This window comes from Gymnodraco acuticeps, unplaced genomic scaffold, assembly GCF_902827175.1.
Source record: "Gymnodraco acuticeps unplaced genomic scaffold, fGymAcu1.1, whole genome shotgun sequence".
In the NCBI taxonomy this organism is placed as follows: domain Eukaryota; kingdom Metazoa; phylum Chordata; class Actinopteri; order Perciformes; family Bathydraconidae; genus Gymnodraco; species Gymnodraco acuticeps.
Genome location: NW_022990865.1, coordinates 694,507 through 715,291, shown reverse-complemented (window position 1 = coordinate 715,291; position 20,785 = coordinate 694,507). Strand labels below are relative to the sequence as shown.

The 20,785-nt window shown below is 43.4% G+C and overlaps 2 long non-coding RNA genes across 2 annotated transcripts; both read right to left on the bottom strand.

Annotated features, from left to right (window-relative positions):
- Positions 1-1,232: 1,232 nt before the first annotated feature.
- On the bottom strand, positions 1,233-1,828 carry LOC117557444. Its single transcript, XR_004570718.1, has 3 exons — positions 1,771-1,828; positions 1,441-1,609; positions 1,233-1,348 (listed from the first exon to the last, which is right to left on the bottom strand). It is a non-coding gene; the product is annotated as an uncharacterized LOC117557444 (long non-coding RNA).
- Positions 1,829-11,835: 10,007 nt separating this feature from the next.
- On the bottom strand, positions 11,836-14,976 carry LOC117557447. The gene is made up of 2 exons (XR_004570721.1): positions 14,257-14,976; positions 11,836-12,057 (listed from the first exon to the last, which is right to left on the bottom strand). It is a non-coding gene; the product is annotated as an uncharacterized LOC117557447 (long non-coding RNA).
- Positions 14,977-20,785: the final 5,809 nt, after the last annotated feature.

The window sequence follows — 20,785 nt, the reverse complement described above, 5'->3', positions numbered from 1 at the left end:
AACAGTAGTAATCAGGAACATGATTTATGTGGCTTTGTGTTGCTCCCCCTTAATATAATCCAAAATCCTGAATATGTCTAGTAAACACATTAGAGCTTATATTTTATTCACCTTGTTACATCTTTGCATCTGATTAACTGCTCTTCCGTGGCCCCCAATGGGTTCAAGAACAGGGACCTGTTCTCGTTCAGATACATGATCTATGGAAGTGAAAATAAATTATTAAAGTGTTGAGTGTTAAATAAATAAAAATGTATTGCTATCACATATTATTAAATAAATAAAAATGTATTGCTATCACATATTATTAAATAAATAAAAATGTCTTGACCCATTAACATTTTAGATTACTTACAATGAGGGTCCAGTGTGCCCCGTCACAGACAGCTCCGGCTGCCACCTCATGTTTTGACAAGTCCAACTGAAAAATATTTGTACATACATCAGTACATACATATGTTCATATATACACTTATTTTTAGTACTCTACTCACCTTTCTTAAGCTTCCCTTGTGGGTTCCCTTCCAGAGGGAAGTCATTAGGTAGGAGTCCACAATGAAGACCCCAGCTTTGGCCCCAACCCATGCCAGATAGGCATTCACAATCTATGAATACACCAGTATCTTTTGAACCGATTTTCAGAATGATCAGTTTGCCTACTTACATTTTTCATATACAGTACGCTTACCTCTCCCTCCAACTCCTCTCCCGGGGCCAAGACCAACAGATTTTGACTGTATATTTTGTATGGGCCATACTTGGCCCACAGTGTCTCTTGTCTCCTCCCTGCCCATATGTCTCGGATTACTATAAAAAAAGGCATGTTAGTTATGAATGAAATGCATACTTTAAGGTGTACTTTGTTTCAGTTTACTTACAAGTCTCTACATCAGAGGATGCTCCCCGTGCGGAGGAGGTGGGTGTGGAGGTGGGTGTGGGTGTGGAGGGCAGTGGAGCATCCAGAGGAGAAGGATCCAACACTTTTTGTAATTTAGCAGGGATCCTCTCCTCTGGCTGGACATAGTGTTTCAAATGATCAATGTTCACTCTCATTGTCTTCTTTCCTTTTTTTGTAGCAAGGTCCGCTACCTTCCCCTCAATGTTTAGGATCCTGAATGGTCCCAACATGTCTGCTTCTAGCTTTCCTCCTTTCCGACCTTTTGTTGCGTTTTAAAACGAAATCCCCCACTTGAAAATTGTCCACTTGCCCACCTTCTTTCTTCTTGCGGATCTTATCCTGGCTTTTTGCTATGTTACCTTTCACCTCCGCGAAAACTGCCTCCTGTTTTTTGAGTCCCTCGAAGACTTCCTCCATTTGCACCAAGCTGCTGACTTTCTCTTCCGTTATCTGCCACAGAAAAGCGTTAGAATGTTGAGAAAACATAGATGTTTGAAATACTATGAATAATTAAAAAGGATGAGGACATTATCAGATCTTACTTCATACTCCTTGGGCACCTCTGACGGGTACCTCGCCTCCCTCCCAAACATCAGAAAATAAGGGCTGAACCTGGTGGTCAGCTGGGTTTTCGTTCTCAGACCAAACATCGTCCCTTGGAGGAGTTGGTCCCACCGTTTGGGCTCACCCTCCACCAGTTTGTTCAGGGACCTAAATTCAGGTAAAGTACAAACACAAGAAGGTAAAACAGAAATTGGTTTCTAATATATGATAAAGCAGCTGATTTATTGACTTTTGTTGTATTTTTAGCTATCAATTCTGATTAGTTAATATAGGAACAGTAATGTTTGTTATTCGATGAACAAATATACCTTTGTATTGTGCCATTTCGTTTTTCCACCAAACCATTTGTTTGTGGGTGGTACGGCGAGCACAGGCTTCTTTTGTTGGCCAGCTTCTCACAAAGGTTATAGTTGACCTTCAAGTGAACATTGGGACAAACAGGAAATAAGTTTGTTAGCACAGCACAGTTACATAATGGGGAGTCATAATTCTTCAAAGTAGTACCTTATTGCAAAATTCCCTGCCTTGATCTGTTAGCAGTCTTTTGGGTGCACCACATTTGTAAAATAAATCAAGAATACACCTCATCTGCTGTTTTATTTTTAAGTGGGTATGCCTCTGCCCATTTGGTGAAATAATCAACCATTACACAAATGTACTGATTGCCACCATCGGTTACTGTGAGTTTACCCACTAGGTCCATGCCGACAAGCTCCAGAGGCTCTGTTACCTGAGAAGAAGAAAATACACATGAGCATTGCAGTACATTACTGTTGGCATGTTTGAAAGCTGAAACTGTCTGCAAATGTGTCCTGTACTTCAATAGGAGTGTACTCTTTCTTCTCCTTGATAGTGGCCCTCTTTGACTGGCACTGGGGACACTGAGCAATCTGAACAAAAAAACACACTATACATTATGTGTTGCACTTTTGTACCATAATGTGTAATTTACCTCATTATTTTGAACTCACCCACTTGCGGATGTCCTCCGTCATGCCAGGCCAATAGAACCACTGAATGATGGCCAGATGAGTTTTCTCCATTCCAGCGTGTCCACCAATTAGGCTGCAGTGGAACTCTATGAAGAGCTCGTTGGCTTCTTCACTTGATAAGACCACTTTTGCAAGGTGCTCACTCCTGTTTTTTTTCCTCCTGCATATGTAGTGCAGGTCTCCGTCTGGTATTGAAATGTCATAATTATACATGTATTAACAGTGTTATCAAAGCAGATGATGTTCTGAAGACCACATGTCTGAAATGGTTACCTTTAATCCTGAAGGACTCAGCCCTTCTTTTGATAGCAAACCTCTGTTTGTTAGTCAAGCCTTCAGGATATATATGGCGGATATGGAAATCCAACAGTTCTTTCACCATGTTTGCATCCATGGTTTGCTGGCCCTCTCTAATATGAAGCCCTACACAAATGCTGTCCCTCCAACACACACACAGGCAAACAACTACTCACTAAATTACCACACAACACACAAGGACAAACAAACAATCACATTCAGTACTCACGCACAATCGATCTTTCTCTGTCGAATCTCACTATTCTATCGCTATGTATCTGTCTCTCTCTCTCGCTGTCTCTCTCGCTCTAACTCTAAATGTCTCTCTCGCTGTCTCTCTCGCTCTAACTCTAAATGTCTCTCTCTCTCTAAATGTATCTCTCTCTCTAAATGTCTCTCTCGCTCTAAATGTCTCTCTCGCTCTAACTCTAAATGTCTCTCTCTCTCTAAATGTCTCTCTCGCTCTAAATGTCTCTCTCGCTCTAAATGTCTCTCTCGCTCTAACTCTAAATGTCTCTCTCTCTCTAAATGTCTCTCTCGCTCTCAATGTCTCGCTCTAAATGTCTCTCGCTGTGTCTCTCTCACTATCCTCATGCAGTTGTGTCATTTCCACCAGTTTATATAGCCCTAGAGACAATCAAGGAGCAGATCACAGCTTGTCCCAGGTGGTCAGCTGTGGCCAGCTGTGATCGATCCATGTGATGAACATGTGCTTCAGTTACAGTGTTGGCGTTACAAAAGTAACGGAGTTACAGTAATGTATAACTTTTTGCTGTAACGAAGTAATGTAATGCATTACTAATGAAATGTGGGTAATATATTACCCGTTACAATTCTCAGTAACGCAGTTACAACACATTTTAACCCGAAATTAAATGGTGTTTTGTTTTTGAACCATTTACCAACATCGCAAGATATTCTGACACCAGAGACAAATTATGCGGGTAGATTAGTAAACCTGGTGTTTACCCTTCAGGCTCATCAAGATCCAGGCTGTCGGATGTTCTTTCCCCCATGACCGCTTCGCTGCACAAATATCCCGCTTATTACAAGGCCATACTAGACAAACAGAGCCCATTCCGTGTTCCTGTTATTGTTTACTTCCTCTCTGCCTTCTTCTGGTGATTTATCTGACGTTCAGCGCTCCGTCTTTTAACCTCTTTTGCTTTCTCTTTCTTGATCCTCCTTAGCAACCTTCATTGTAGTCATCGACAGTGGTCTGTACTGCTGTATTAACAACGTGTCACATGTTCAATGAATCAGAATCGAGTATTCAACTAAGCCGTGTAATAAAAGTTGTTAGTAACCTTAATGGCCTACACAGTTGTTATGCTATACCACATTGCCCTTCACTGGATGTATAATGAGCTGCACTAAACTACTTTTTCGCATTTAAAATACTTAGCCATTATTTTAAGGTTATTTTGGTGAAAGTAACTCAAAAGTAGGCTAATATAAAAGTAGTGTAAGTCATTACATTTCAGAGACAGTAATATTGTAATGTAACGTAGCCTATTACTTAAAAAAGACAGTAATAAGTAATGTACTGTATTACATTTTGGAAGTAACTTGCCCAACACTGCAGATGATCCAGTCATCTCGATGCTGCTTTCAGGCTGTGAATAAACAACTTGTGTTTTACTTTTAGGCTGTCTGAAGGTATGGACAGCTATCAAAGCTACTATACATCACATTAAGAACGATGTACAAATGTTTTATATGTATTCAACGTGTGCCCCGCTGGACTTACGTTTCTGTGGTTGACCGCTGTGACATATCAGTATAGCCACGGAAGATAGTTTGTGTGATTCATTCCCATGCATCAAGGTTATTTTCATGTAGCCTATGTAATTGTTTTTTCTGCACAGTGTAGAGTCTTGTTGTGATGAGAGGGATACAGGTATTTCATAAAAAAAACGTGCTATCTGGAGAATAGCTACAGAATTGATATCACAATTTAATCGGAGCTGATCACAACTTGTCATGAGTGATCCAGTCATGTCGATGAGCGGTCGGGCTGTGAATAAACAACTTGTGTTTTACTTTTAGGCTGTCTGAAGGTATGGACAGCTATCAAAGCTACTATACATCACATTAAGAACGATGTACAAATGAAAGTCGGACACAAATATATAATTTAAATGATTTATTCAAGTTTGCAATATTTTGAACAGGCATCCACAGTCACCTACTTTGTAATGTTCGATACCTCCCTGTAAGCGTCACGATATCCACCTCTCACCCACAACCTCACATACGAGTACTGAATGTGCATCAAAGTGATTTTAGGAAGGCAGATATAGCAAAAGATGAACGTAAACGACAAACGAGGCGATCGACATGGTAAGTCAACAATGGGTCCTCAATGTACACGCCCCGGATTCCTATGACGAAAATAATAGAATGTCACCAGTTGTCATGACTCACGTTATACTGCAACACCGGTACTGCGTACCGGTGAGTACCGGCCCAATTCCAGCACTGGTAATAACAATAAATCAAATGATATAATATAATAGTATAACTTGTGTCTACTTTAAATACTTTAACAACACTTTCCTAATTATACTAGCATACTTTTACTAAAGTAACATTAACATGTTTAAATGCAGGGCTTTTGTAAGAGAGTATTTGTATAGTGTAGCATGGTCTACTTGACTTATTTAACCGAAGTGATCGTAACGTTACTTTACAAACCGTCACCTCCCCCCCCCCCAACCACACGCACACGCACACGGACACACACACACACACACACACACACACACACACACACACACACACACACACACACGCACAAAAGGACACGGTAACGTTGTGATTCACTTCAATTAATGATAACTACGGAGCTTGCTAACAGCAAGGCACAAGGCTACTTCACTCATTTAGCTAGCTAATGTAAGATACAAATGCTGTCGAGCCCTCACTGCTTGTAAAATAAAGAGCACAAACTGACTACTTACCCAAGCCCCAGGCTGTTCTCCGTCATTTTTCTCCCGGGTTGTTGTGATCACATGACTGACAAAGCCGTGCTCTGATAGGTCAGAAGTCGGTTTGATTGCATTCAGGCTCGATTGCTTATCCTGTCTGAGTAGCCCGGATGATGTTGCATCGCAATTTTGGACATCACATTTTAAACACTGACATTTTTGACGTCGAATTTTTAAACACCGAAATTGTGGATCAGAATTGTTTTCACTTGAATTTTTGGGATCTGAATTTGAACATTCACATTTTTTTAACTTGAATTTTTACATTTTTATTTCACATAGGTAAATTCGGAGCAAAAAAAATTCAGATACATGATTTTCAAAGTAATTATTTTCAATGCTATACATTTGGTGTCTAATAAAATTCAAATACTTCTGTATCTTGTTTTGCTTCCATACCCTGTAGCTAGCTTCACGAAGCAGCTAACATCAAGACAAAAATGTCAAGTAACCTTTCATAAATCATCAATAATTAACATTAATATAACGTTACAATTGTAATGTTTTGCTGACATTAAGTACTGTTAATATCTTCACAGAAAATGCTGAGGTTTTTCATTTCACTCCTCTTTTAGCTGACATTTAATAAATGCAGGTACATTTTTAGCAGCTATTCATACTAAACCAACAGATCCATCTCTAGGGCCCTGTCTCAGGTCGACTATTTTCATTTCCTCGCTCCTCGGTCCTCGGTCTCACCGGAAGTTGATTTGTCTGCGCCATCTTGAGTACCGTCCCATGGCTCTTATTTCTGCCGGAGGACCGAGGATCGAGGAGCGATAATGGAGGAGCGATAATCGAGGAACTACCAGTCCATCCTCCGATGAAATCCTCAGACACTCGCCCCGCCCCCTTACTGTGTATCGCTCACTGATTGGACGATGCAGTGCATGCACTGATCTGATGCTTCTTGACAAGAGAGCAGTACCCCAGCGGAGTGAAGAAAAATAAATGAAACGAGAGTCATTCAGTGTAAACTGTGTTTTGTTTCAATTCATGTATCATTTAGTTACAAATATGTGATACATCTGAACAACAAAGTGGTCAAAAATCATTTTATTCATTTTTTGGAAACATTTTCATGATCGCTTTTTTCGTTTTATATTTTCATTTATTGTCATTTCCATTCAGTCAGTCATTAAGTGCTATTTAAAATGTTAATGTGCTACATATCCACACAAACAAACAAAGTGTGCAATCCAATGAATGTTAATCTAACTGGGTTTTGATAGATAACATATCTCTTTTTCTTCTCTCAATTATTTTATTTCTATTGTGCACTCTAATCAATATTAATCCAACTATTGTTCGTTTATACATTTTAAGAATGGCGTTTATCTTTTTTGAGAATGAGTTCTTATTTGATTTAATGTATTTGGTTCTACAACAGATGATACAAATGTTTGTGTCAGTAAATGTGTACTAACAGAGGCGGGGGTGTTTGTGAAAATAACGGGGACAGAGCTGCTGTCAGACGATCAGCTGTGCAGCGTCATCACAAACGGACGTCGCTTCACGTGACGCTCCGGAGGAAAGGACGTCCCATTGCTCTTAAAACTCATTTCCCTGCTTCTCGTGGTTTCCTTGCGTCTCTCCATGCTTCCCTGGTGGGAGGGACTAGTCGCAGGGAAACGACGCAAGTGAGGGAAGCAAGGATTTAATTTAACCGACCTGAGACGGGGCCAAGGCTCCGCAGCCCTGTCCCCCCATAATGCTTTGCAGTCTTGCCATGCTGTCCATTGAAAGCCAGTTGGCTAGAAAGCTGGACTTCAAGGACTTGATCGGTGACTTTGCCTGTAAGAAGGCTAGGCGCTGCGCTCTTGGTGAGTAACGGCCCGTCCACACAGCGGCGTGCGTTGACGCTTGCCGGCGGGCGTGTCTGACACTCGACCAACAACCAATCACATGAATCTCCCACCCCAGACACACAAGCACGCGGTTTGATTGGCTAGAGCTTGTACTGGCGTATGATTCGATTGGCTGACGCCTCCATCGAGGCGTCAAAAGTTGAACATTGCTCAACTTTTGAAGCGAGCAACGCCAGCAACGCTCCACGTCGCTTCCCAAAATGCAGTTCGGCTAAAAGTGACGTCACCCCACTCAAAGTGAATGGGCAGAAGCGTTGGAAGCTTCAACGCACGCCGCTGTGTGGACGGGCCGTAAGGCTGAGCCAGGGCTCGTAATAACTGTTAAAGGGCAAGGCTATGGTAACGGTATTGGATCACTATACACAAGATGCATGATGAGAATAGGGCTGAGAACAGGTAATAGGCTCTGATTTAGCACCACCATCAGGCCTTTTCATTTCCGGTTTGTTGTCCATTTACACTTTAATACAGTGATTCTCAAATGGGGGTACGCGGACCCCTAGGGGTACGTGGGGGTACGTGAGAGAAAACAATAAAAAAGGTTAATAAAAAAAATGCTTTTTTGCTTATGCTGGGTACAACTTGTATTTGCCGTACTCGCCATTAACTGTTATTGCTCAGGTTAATCTCGCCCCCCTCCGACGTAAGTGTCAAGTATTGGTACTGGCTGGGCAGCCGAATGGGGCCAGCTAGAACCGGTTTTCGGTACTTAGAGCCGGTTCCTCTGCGGTGGAAACAGGAAGAACCAGAGCTAAATCAGGCTCTAGCCCGGAACCACGCAGAGCGGAAAGCATATAGTGTGGTGCCACGTGATGGGACATAATTCACCTCTGGTTATTGTGTTGCAACACGGACCCGTTAGAAAGGGCACCGGAAGCTAGGGTCATTCATGCTAGCTTCACAACAAGTAATAAGCTAATGTCTTAACCTGTCTGAATGTTCTTTGATAATAAAGTGTGGAGTTCCATACTCAGACGTCCCTGAAGCCTGAGACTGTTCTCTATCGAAGTCAGATATAAAGGTCTTGTCCACAATGAAGTTGCCTGGGATCCAACACCTCTCCTCTAATCCATACCCTACCCAGTCGACCAAGAACTGTCTACCTCTGCCCCTCTTCCTTTCAGACAGTATTTTGTCCACAGTGTACACTTGACCTCCATCGACAATCCGGGGAGGTGGAGGGGGTGTGGAGGCGGGGACCAGTCTGCTCTCTTTGACCGGTTTCAACTTGCTCACATGAAACGTGGGGTGGACCTTGATGGACTTTGGAAGATATAAACGGACAGCAACAGGGTTAATCACTTTGGCTATGGGAAAAGGACCAACGAACCGGGGAGGCAGCTTCCTGGAGGCGACATGGAGAGGAAGATCCTTGGTAGATAGCCACACTCGTTGTCCAGCCTGGTACTTGGGGGCTGGACGTCGTTTCCGGTCGGCCAATACCTTCATGCGAACGGTACTCCTCTGGAACATATGGTGAACTCCCGCCCAGACCCGACGGCAGTGGCGAACCAGAGCATGGGCTGATGGTACGGTGACCTCCTTCTCGAGCTCCGGAAACAATGGAGGTTGGTACCCATGGACACATTGAAATGGGGAGATACCCGTGGCTGATGTGGGTAAAGTGTTGTGCGCATACTCCACCCAAATCAGATTCTTACTCCAGGTGGTAGGTTTCTCCGACGCTAGACATCTCAAACAGGTCTCCAAATCCTGATTCATCCTCTCCGCTTGTCCATTCGACTGTGGGTGGTATCCGGAGGTCAGACTAACAGTGGCTTGGATTAGGCAAGGCAAGGCAAGTTTATTTATATAGCACTTTTCAACACAAGGCAATTCAAAGTGCTTTACAAAAAATGAAAGAGATTAAGAAAATGGCATTTAAAATCAGTCTAATAAAATAAACATTAAAAGAAAAAATACATGGATAAAAGTTACAGTGCAGTCAATTAAATATTAAAAGAAAAAAAAGTACATGGATAAAAGTTACAGTGCAGTCTAAGATATGAATAGTTCAATTAAAAGCAGCGACAAAAAGAAAAGTCTTCAGCCTGGATTTAAAAGTAGTCAGAGTTGTAGCGGACCTGCAGGTTTCTGGGAGTTTGTTCCAGATATTTGGAGCATAATAACTGAACGCTGCTTTACCATGTTTAGTTCTGACTCTGGGGACAGATAGCTGACCAGTCTCTGAAGACCTGAGAGATCTGGATGGTTCATAATTTAGCAGGAGGTCAGAAATGTATTTTGGGCCTAAACCATTCAGTGCTTTATAAACCAGCAGCAGTATTTTGAAATATATTATTTGACACACAGGAAGCCAGTGTAAAGACTTCAGAACTGGAGTGATGTGATCCACTTTCTTAGTGTTAGTGAGGACTCGAGCAGCAGCGTTCTGAATTAGCTGCAGCTTTCTAATAGATTTTTTAGTGAGACCTGTGAAGACACCATTGCAGTAGTCGAGTCTACTGAAGATAAAAGCATGGACAAGTTTTTCCAAATCCTGCTGTGACATTAGTCTTTTAATCCTAGATATATTCTTTAGGTGATAGTAGGCTGATTTAGTAACAGTTTTAATGTGACTGTTGAAACTCAGGTCAGAGTCCATGACTACACCTAGATTTCTGGCTTTATCTGTTGTTTTGAACATTGCAGACTGAAGCTCAGCGCTAACTTTTATACGTTCTGACTTGGCTCCAAAAACCATTACCTCAGTTTTATCTTTGTTTAATTGGAGAAAGTTCTGACACATCCAGTCATTGATTTGTTCAATACACTTACTCAGTGTTTGAATTGGAGCATAGTCTCCTGGTGAAATTGTTACGTACATTTGTGTGTCATCTGCATAGCTATGGTAACTTATTTTGTTGTTCTTCATTATCTGAGCCAGTGGTAGCATGTAGATGTTAAAGAGAAGAGGCCCCAAGATGGAGCCTTGAGGAACCCCACATGTCATATTTGTCAACTCAGATGTGTATTTACCTATAGAAACAAAGTTGTTTCTGTCCTTTAAGTAGGATTCAAACCAATTCAGAACTGTTTCCGAAAGTCCCACCCAGTTTTCCAGTCGGTCTAGTAATATGCTGTGGTCAACAGTGTCAAACGCAGCACTGAGATATAATAATACTAACACTGAAGTTCTGCCACTGTCTGTGTTTAAGTGGATGTCATTAAAGACCTTTACAAGAGCAGTCTCAGTGCTGTGGTTTGGACGAAAGCCTGACTGGAACACATCAAAACAGTTATTTAAATGCAAGAAATTACTCAACTGTTGAAAAACAACTTTTTCAATGATTTTACCTAGAAATGGGAGGTTTGATATGGGCCTGTAATTGTTCATTACTGAAGCATCTAGATTATTCTTTTTTAAGAGCGGTTTAATGACTGCAGTTTTTAGGGCCTGTGGAAAAATACCTGAGTGAAAAGACTTGTTTACTATATGAAGTAGATCTGAGGCCATGCAAGGCAAAACATCTTTGAAAAATCCTGTTGGAATAATATCAAGGCAGCAAGAGGAGGATTTCAGAAGTTGAATAATGTCCTGTGGGGTATCTATATTACTTTGTAAGGGTAAACCCCAGCTCGGTTCAATAACCAGAACCCAGTGAACAAAGATAACAGTACTCATGTTTCAAGTTTACTTGCTGCAAGGAGAGTCAGCGAGTGACATGCCAAGTCAACTCCTTAACCAACTCCCAGCTAGGAGAATCGGCGAGTGACATATGCCATGTCCACTCCTTAACCAACTCTCAGCTAGGAGAACCAACTCTCACTCGCCTTCTCTCAGTGCAGTCTTTTTATTTCAACAAACAGTAACATGAGACAATCATGTGGTGTTGACCAATGCCTTATTTGTTAGTGTGTGAATCTTGTGACTGTCAGTCATGTGAATCTGTGTGTGTGTGTATGTGTGCCATTTGACAGAGAACAGACTGTTCTCTGTTGCTACATAACACATTTTATGAGAACACATTTTATGAGAATACATTAATGAAAACACATTAATGAAAATAATATATACATTATGAAAACACTTTTATCCTTCAATAAACTCTAACATTCCCTCCTGTTTTTCATAATTACTAGCTGGTTACAGTGTCTTTATAGTCATTAGCGTCAGACCCAGCAGGGTCACTACACACAACACCTCTCCCAACATAGTCTAGTTGTGATAGTGGTTCTGTTGTTTTCTTCACCGGGGTTGAGACCAGTATTTCCTAATGAAACACCACCCTTTGTAGCCGGACTTCCACCACTTATCCGTCGTTAAGTTGGAGAGGTATTATCTTTTTGCAGTGGCTCTGATGTATCCACGTAGTTCTTTCGGCGATTTTTAGTGCAGTCGGTGTTGTCAGCAGTACCGTGTAGGGACCGTCCCACCGTGGACAGTGCCAATGCTTCCTCTTAATCACCTTCACGAGGACCTGGTCACCAGTCTGCACTCGAGTATCCTGTAAGGGAGTAGAAATGTCTGGCAGGTTATTTGTTCAAGCTATCTCATTACTTCTGAAGAGTCTGCTCATCCATTCAGCTAATGTAGTCTCTGCCTCAGCATCATCCTCCTCCCTCACCTCGTCTGTGATTGGTAGTCTGAATTGCCTTCCTGTTATGATCTCAAAGGGAGACAACCCTTTTGCCGTGGGTGTGATTCTCATGCATGTTTCTACTTTCCTCTCTGTGGTCGCTCATTGCCTTGAGCCTTGTGTCTGCAACATACTACACAGGCTCTACAAAAGTTTTTAGAAAATGTAATATAGTTGTATGTATGGAAGTGTTCATTTATTATTGTCACCATCCCCTCCTGTTGAGACATGGCACGGCCCATGACTCAAATGAGCTGCTGTTTAATAGAGACTAACAGGGAGTACTATCTTGTTGTTTATTCTGAATACTTCAGAAAGGTCAATGTGATGTGTGTGGACGTCCTCTTCTTCCTTTTCTACGTCTAGTCAGTTGTCATAACTATGTAGGTTATGTGAAGGGGGGGGCCATGTCTTTCGTCTTTGTACTGTCCCTTTTGTCCCCCTTCTTTGTTCTGTGGTCTCTGTTCCTCACAGTCTCTCGCCATGTGCCCCTCCTTTCCGCACCTGTAGCAGAGAAATGTGCCTTCTGCGTTTCTGCCTCCTCCTCTGCCTCTGCCTGTTCCTCTATCATTCCCTCGTCCTCTGTTAAACCCGCCTTTCCCCTGTCCTGGTCCCACAAAGAAAATCTGATTTTCTTCCCCATCTTCTCCTATGAAGAAAGCTGATGCTGACGCTTTCTTATGTATTTTTTCTTTGATCTGGGTTGCTGCATGTTGTTGTTATATCTAGTAGATATATTTTTACTTCATGTTTTACTCACAAAACAATATAACATTCTTCAGACTAGTAGTTAACTTTATATAAGTTGTACTCTCTCTGAACTCTTCAAAACATCTACTTCTCCTGTCTCTCTCTCTCTGTGCCCTGCAGCTGCTCCTGCACAAGCTTCTCTCATCAATCACCTCTCTGTGTTTAGCCAACAGTGTGCTTTTAGCCTCGTGCAGCACCTCTGTCATGTTTAAACATGAACAGATCCCTCCTGTTTACTTACTCTTTCTTCATAAACACAATTAATGTCTACTAATGATATTACAAAAACTACCTAATGACAAATAGCACAAAATTCACAATGCAATGCAATAGTAACAATCAGTTCTCAAAACTTCTCATGAAAACCACAATGTGACGTAACTGCATCCCACAAAAACTATGCTAAAAACGACAAATTATAGTTTCTTATTTATTTAAATATCTACGACACATTGATCTATTAATTTTCAATGTTATTCACTCCAACTTCAGACCAGTCGTTGATTATTCACTCCTTGTTTTAAATTCAACGCTCAGCAGCCATTTTTGAGGCATTTTGAGAAGAAGCACAAGCAGTCATACTTCGGGCTGCTGCTTCAGCAATTAGAGGAAAGCTGTGAAGAAAAAAGGGGGGCTTTCTTTGTATTCTTTGTTCCTGCGCTTTGTGTTCTTCCACTATCGCTCTCTCTTTCTCGCGGCATACAGCGTCAACTGACCCTGAACGCCCTGTCTCCTCGTCTGCTTTCACTGAAACAGCCGCTGCTATCATACCTTCTTCTGCTCCACCTGTCCTTTTATGGGCTTGTTCAGCCCATAAAGCTGCAACCCGCAGTTGAGCTTCTAACTTCTTTCTTTTCTTGCCTTGTGTTGTTCCAGCTGTTGCTGCTCTCAATTTGTCGCTTAATTCTCTTACTGCTTGGTGTTCCTACTGGACAACGTGCCGGTCAGAACCTAATTCCTAATTCACCACTAGTGTACTTCAACAGACCACAGAGTTTTTGTTATCACCGTTAGGTTTCCACTCTGTGCGCTGATTCCACTTGGTGACACTTTTACACACTGCTTTCACTCAATCACTCATAAGTGTACCCAAAGGCACGTCAATCCTCCTCCTAGGCGGAGTAGCCTTTCTCTACCTCCTTAAATGGCGGAGTAACCTTTCTCAATCTCCTTAATGGCGGAGAAACCATTCTCTACCTCCTTAAATGGCGGAGAAACCATGTATATCAACTTTTTATCAACCTCCTTAATGGCGGAGTAACCTTTCTCTACCTCCTTAAATGGCGGAGAAACCATGTATATCAACTTTTATCTTACCCGTTATCTGTGGTCACTGGTCCGGTTGGATTCCGTCAATCGTGCCTAGGATGAGGGAGGTTGGACATATAAGCACCGGCCCGGCCACGAATTCTGCGTCCCGGGTCTTTCTCGGGGTCGGCTGATGATCCCGGCTGTCGACAGACTTGCGGCGTGTCTTTTCCCTCCTCCTTCCCGTCACGATGTATTGGAATCCGGCTCGAAGGACCAATTAATGTGGGGTATCTATATTACTTTGTAAGGGTAAACCCCAGCTCGGTTCAATAACCAGAACCCAGTGAACAAAGATAACAGTACTCATGTTTCAAGTTTACTTGCTGCAAGGAGAGTCAGCGAGTGACATGCCATGTCAACTCCTTAACCAACTCCCAGCTAGGCGAATCGGCGAGTGACATATGCCATGTCCACTCCTTAACCAACTCTCAGCTAGGAGAACCAACTCTCACTCGCCTTCTCTCAGTGCAGTCTTTTTATTTCAACAAACAGTAACATGAGACAATCATGTGGTGTTGACCAACGCCTTATTTGTTAGTGTGTGAATCTTGTGACTGTCAGTCATGTGAATCTGTGTGTGTGTGTATGTGTGCCATTTGACAGAGAACAGACTGTTCTCTGTTGCTACATAACACATTTTATGAGAACACATTTTATGAGAATACATTAATGAAAACACATTAATGAAAATAGTATATACATTATGAAAACACTTTTATCCTTCAATAAACTCCAACATGTCCTCTAGGTTTTTATCATTAATCTGATGGAATTGTGTCATGATGTCTGAATTGATGTTAAGTGGAGATAGGGACAACACATTTGCTGTTCCTGATGCAGAGGCACTGACTGCTTGTCTGATTTTCTGAATTTTGTCAGTGAAGAAGGAGGTAAAATCATTGCACGCCCTGGTGGATAGAAATTCAGAGGCTACTGACACTGGGGGGTTAGTTAGTCTGTCGACGGTAGCAAACAAGGCACGTGCGTTGTTTTTGTTTTTGGTAATGATGTCAGAGAAGAAAGATTGTCGTGCGTTTTTCAATTCCAAATTATAAAGGCCAAGTCTCTCTTTATAGATTTCAAAGTGAACCTGGAGATTTGTTTTTCGCCACCTGCGTTCAGCTTTTCGACATTCTCTTTTTTCTGTTTTCACGGTCATGGCCTTTCTCCATGGAGATATTTTCTTGCCAGACACTTCCTTTAACCTAGTTGGAGCAATGGCATCTATAACATTTTTAATTTTTGAATTAAAATGATCTACTAGCTCATTTACTGAGATGTTGGCAGGGGCAAGTGTGGAAGACAAATTCTGAGTAAACATTTCCCTAGTGTTTTCAGTTAAATATCGCTTTGTGGTTACCTCTTTTTGAACATTTTTGTGAACAGAAATAGAGCTCTCAAAGAAAACACAGGAATGGTCAGAGAGTGCAACATCAGTCACCACAACCTTAGAGATATTCACACCCTTTGAGATAATTAAGTCCAGAGTGTGCCCCTTATTGTGCGTGGGCTCCGTCACATGCTGAGTCAGTCCATAGCTATCAAGAACACAAAATAGTTCTTTAGCCCCTCTGTCCTGGGGGTTGTCAACATGGATGTTAAAATCACTAACAATGACTAGACGGTCAAAGTCAATACACACTATAGACAGCAGTTCAGTAAAGTCATCAAAAAAGCTTGCACAGTATTTGGGTGGTCTATAGATATTTAGGAACAGAGCTCGAGAGGAGCATTTCAGCCGAAGGGCCACATATTCAAAAGAATCAAAGTTTCCATAAGATGTCTTCCTGCATTGAAGGGAATCATTGAACAGAATAGCAACTCCACCCCCTTTCTTATGCATTCTTTCCTGACTCATAAAACTAAAGTTGGGAGGGGTTGATTCGATAAGAACAGCTGCACTGTTATTTTGTTCAATCCAAGTTTCTGTTAAAAACATAAAATCGAGATTGTGCTCAGTGATAAAATCATTGATTAAAAATGTTTTTCCTGCCAAAGACCTGACATTTAATAAAGCTAGTTTAAGTTTGTTAAACACACTATCAGTCATGTTTTTTGTAACAAGCTGTGGCTGACATGGAATCACTGTTAAATTAGATACACTCACACAAACGTTTGAGCGCTTCCTGTTTCTATGATTCACCGCTCTTAATCTATTACCTATCAACACAGATATCGGCAAAGCTACTGGCAGGCAGGGCCCCGACATGTCCTGGAAAGAGTTGAGAGTGCCATACGCCCTTGAGCCTGGACCCATCACATATCAGTAAGAGTTTGTTGTGTTTTGTACACACACATCCTTATCAGGCTTCGGAGACTGCAGATGCCCCCTCGAAGGGAGGGGAGGTGGTCGACGTAGGCACGGTGATGGAGACGGGCGAGATGGTGCGGGGGTAGGGGACATGTTGCCAGGGGGGGGAGGTGGTTGACGTAGGCGCGGTGATGAGGACGGGGGAGATGGTGCGCGTCTCCGCGGTGATTTTGGTGGGCGTCGTTGAGGAGCGGGGGTAAAGGACATGGTGCCAGCCCTGCGTATCGCCTTCGTTTGGTCTTTGAACTCCAGGAAGGAATCGGTGCCAACCCTCTGTATCTCCTTTGTGTGTTCATCGATCTCCAGGAGGGTGGGCGAGGGTGAAAGGGTGAACGGAGTATCCTCAAAGGCGTTGACAGGGGGGGGGGGGGGGGGGTGACGGGCAGTGGAGACTCCTCCATTTGTCTCATAGGTCTCCCATAATCAGAACATTCCTCAGGCGGGTGCAGTGATAATTCTTCAGGGTTTTCTGCGTGATGTGTTGTGTCTTTCTCCTGTTTTGATTCCTCTTGCCGCTTGTCCTTGGCAGAGGGAACAGATTGATGACGCAGGCAGTTGAATATGTTAGAGATAAACAATTTCACTCCTGACTTGTTCAGGCAAACTCCATTTGCCTAGGCGACAAAACTCCTTCCAAAAACGTGACACGAACTGTGGGCCTCGGTCTGAAATGACATCACTGGGAAAACCATGGATCCTGAACACATGGGACAACATGGCCTCTGCTGTTTCTTTGGCATTAGGTAACTTGGGCATGGCGACAAAGTGTACCATTTTAGAAAAACTATCAACCACAGTGAGTATGGTGGTATTACCTGCCGATATTGGTAATCCTGTAACAAAATCCAACGCAATGTGAGACTGTGAGTCTGTTGGGAATGGGCAGAGGTTGGAGAAGACCTGCCGCCGCTTGCCGAGAAGTTTTGTTCCTGGCGCACACAGGGCACGCTGCCACATATTCTGCAACATCCTTCCACATCCCCGGCCACCAGAATCTGTGTCTCACCATGAAAAGTGTCCTTTTGTTTCCAGGATGACAGGTAAGTACAGACGTATGGGCCCAATGAACAACTTGAGATCGAAGTTGCTCCGGCACAAACAAGCGATTCTGAGGACACCCTCTTGGGACAGGATTTCCAACGTTTTCCTGTTTGACCTTGGCTTCAATGGGCCAGGTCACACTCCCTATCACTCGGTCTGGCCGCAGAATGGGGTCTGGACTCTTGGGGACTGGCTCAGGATCAAACATCCTGGAGAGTGCATCAGGCTTTCCATTCTGCGAACCAGGTCGATATGACAGAGTGAACCTAAATCTATTAAAGAACAAAGCCCATCTGGCCTGCCTAGAGTTCAGACATTTGACCTTCCTGATGTATTGCAGGTTTTTATGATCCGTCCAGACCAGGAAATCCTGCTCCGCTCCCTCCAACCAGTGCCGCCACTCCTCCAAAGCAATCTTCACAGCCAACAGTTCCCGATTTCCCACGTCGTAATTCCTCTCAGCAGAAGATAGCTTACGGGAGAGATATGCACATGGATGAAGCTTGTTGTCCCCCGCTGACCTCTGGGACAGTATAGCTCCAACGCCGTCATTGGAGGCGTCCACTTCCACCACAAACTGTCGGTGGCGATCAGGTACAGTCAGGATGGGAGCTGTGGTGAACCTCCTCTTCAGTTCCAGGAAAGATTTCTCTGCCTGTGGATTCCACACAAACTGAACATGGGGAGAGGTAAGGGCATGGAGAGGAGAGGCAATAGCACTGAAATTGCGTATGAACCGTCTGTAAAAGTTAGCAAACCCCAGGAATTGCTGAACCTTCTTTCTAGAGTCTGGCGTGGGCCAATTAGCCACGTCACTGACCTTAGCTGGGTCCATTTCCACCTTGTTAGGGGAAATCACAAAGCCCAAAAATGCCACAGAGTTCACATGAAACTCGCATTTTTCGGCTTTTACAAACAAATGGTTAGCCAGGAGTCTCTGAAGAACAAGGTGAACATGGTTAACATGAGTTTTCTTATTACATTACATTACATTGCATTTAGCTGACGCTTTTATCACAAAATAAAAACAAAACAAAAAACATTCAGGAAATCTCTTAACACATTATTAATGAGGGCTTGGAAAACAGCAGGTGCATTGCAAAGTCCAAAAGGCATCACCAAATATTCGTAATGTCCCGTAGGTGTATTGAAACCTGTTTTCCACTCATCCCCCTCCCGGATGCGCACAAGATGATATGCATTCCTTAAGTCAAGCTTGGTAAATATCTTGGCTCCCTGTAACAGATCGAATGCCGTAGAGATGAGTGGAAGGGGATATCTGTTCTTAACTGTGATCTGATTAAGTGGACTGTAATCAATACAGGGCCTTAATGAATCGTCCTTTTTCCCTACAAAAAAGAAACCTGCTGCTGCTGGGGATGATGATGGCCGAATCAAGCCAGCTTTGAGTGATGATCCGATATACTCTTCCATGGCCTCCCTTTCAGTACCAGAGAGAGAATACAACCGTCCTTTGGGGATAGTAGAGCCCGAGAGAAGGTCTATGGGGCAATCATACGGTCTATGGGGAGGCAAGGAAGTAGCTCGTGTTTTGTTAAACACCTCCTTAATGTCAAGGTAACACTCTGGCACTTTGGATAAGTCAGGAAAGTCAGAATGTTTAGAAGAAGTGACACTGTCCCTATCTGACGCCTGTTTAAAGTTCCCAGATCTGTGTGGTCCACTCGAAACTGTATGAGAGGCTAAACATGAACGAGAGCACTCACTCCCCCACCCCTTAACCTTTCCTGTAAGCCAGTCCATGTGAGGGTTATGTTTAACAAGCCAAGGGTAACCCAACATGAGAGGCTGTTGAGCTGAGTTAAATAAATGAAAGCTAATATGCTCACGGTGCTCCTGATCTATGACAATTTCTATGGGTTCCGTGCGATGAGTAACTGTACATAAAAGGCGGCCATCCAACGCGCTAGCCTCTAATGGCTGATCTAAAAGGACAATGTTTAAGTTCAACTCTTTAGCCAGCTCCCAGTCTAACAAGCTCTCATCAGCCCCAGAATCAATTAATGCATCCTGAGTCACAGTTTTATCATTCAGTTTCATTTATACCTGAGTCAGTCTTCTCGAGGAAGGGTTGAAAGAAGTCATTCGGCTCACCAGCGTCCCTCTTCCTGCTGATGAGCCTGATCTTTTGCCGGACAGGCTGCCAGAACATGACCCTGCTGGCCGCAGTAGAAACACCGCCGCTCCCGTAGGCGGCGCTGACGCTCCTCCGGGGTGAGTTTGGCTCTTCCGAGCTGCATCTGTTCCTCCACGGCGCTAGGGGGCGCTGGTCGCTCTGGAGACGAAGTCCGGGTATTACTCCGCCAACCGTAGTGTCTGTAACTCCCGTTCGAACAGTGGAGTGGAAGCTGTTTTCTCCCCTCTCTCCCGACGTCTCTCTGCTAGACGTTGGTCCACCCGGATAGCCATGGCGATGAGCGAGTCCAATTCTACAGGCAACTCTAATGGAGCTAACTGATCCTTTATGGGATCCGCTAATCCATGCAGAAACGCATCAAAAAGAGCCGCTGAGTTCCATCCACTCTCCGCTGCCAGGGTCCGGAATTCGATCGCCAGGGTCCGGAACTCTCCTCTGCCGTTGTTTGATGTTCACCAGGGCTCTCGCTGACTCTCTCCCGGGTGCTGTCTGGTCAAAAATGTTTTTCATAGAACTTATGAATAACCTTAACGACTGGCAAACAGGTGAGTCTCGGGCCCATTCTGCTGTTGCCCAGGCTCCCGCTCTTCCCGTCAAGTGAGATACTATGAAAGCTACCTTAGCTTGATCTGTGGGAAATGCTGCGGGCTGATGTTTGAAATGGAGATCGCACTGTATCAGGAATGGATGACAGTTTCCAGAATCCCCGGAGACCTTGTCCGGTGAAGCGAGGCGGAGTGAAGACGATGGCATGGATATTTGAACGAGGATCTCAACAAACCCGACCTCCGCACACACAAAGTCACAGCCGAAGTAAAAACAATAAGTGTGGCTTGATATTGAGTAAGAAAAAGGTTGATAAACGCTGTGAGAATGGGTCTGCAGAGAGAATGGGTCTGCAGAGAGAATTTCGCCACGATCCCAACTGTCTGTTATCAGCCTGCAGCCAGGGAGGAGAAATCAGCAGAGCTGCTTGCACTGAGTGTGTGTGTGAGGAAGTCCGTGGATTGGTCAATTTTGGACCA